The sequence below is a fragment of the Morone saxatilis genome, unplaced genomic scaffold, assembly GCF_004916995.1.
Source record: "Morone saxatilis isolate NCDOM2014 unplaced genomic scaffold, NCSU_SB_2.0 Contig9, whole genome shotgun sequence".
NCBI classification, from domain to species: Eukaryota; Metazoa; Chordata; class Actinopteri; family Moronidae; genus Morone; species Morone saxatilis.
The window spans coordinates 74,589-74,790 of record NW_023340268.1 but is presented as its reverse complement, the minus strand read 5'-3'; positions in this window follow the sequence as shown (position 1 = coordinate 74,790).

Below are 202 nucleotides of genomic sequence, written 5' to 3'. Positions count from 1 at the left end.
ATAGATAGATAGATAGATGACAGAGACGTTCTGAGTCCTGTTGAATAAATGTACAAACAATAACTTTATATTAAACTCTGACCTCAGTTAATGAAGCGGGACCAGGTTCGGGACCAGGTTCGGGACCAGTCCTCTATAAAGTCTAAAATACAGACTGAAATAATCTCACGTTCTCACTTCTTTCCTTTTGTATTTTTTTTTT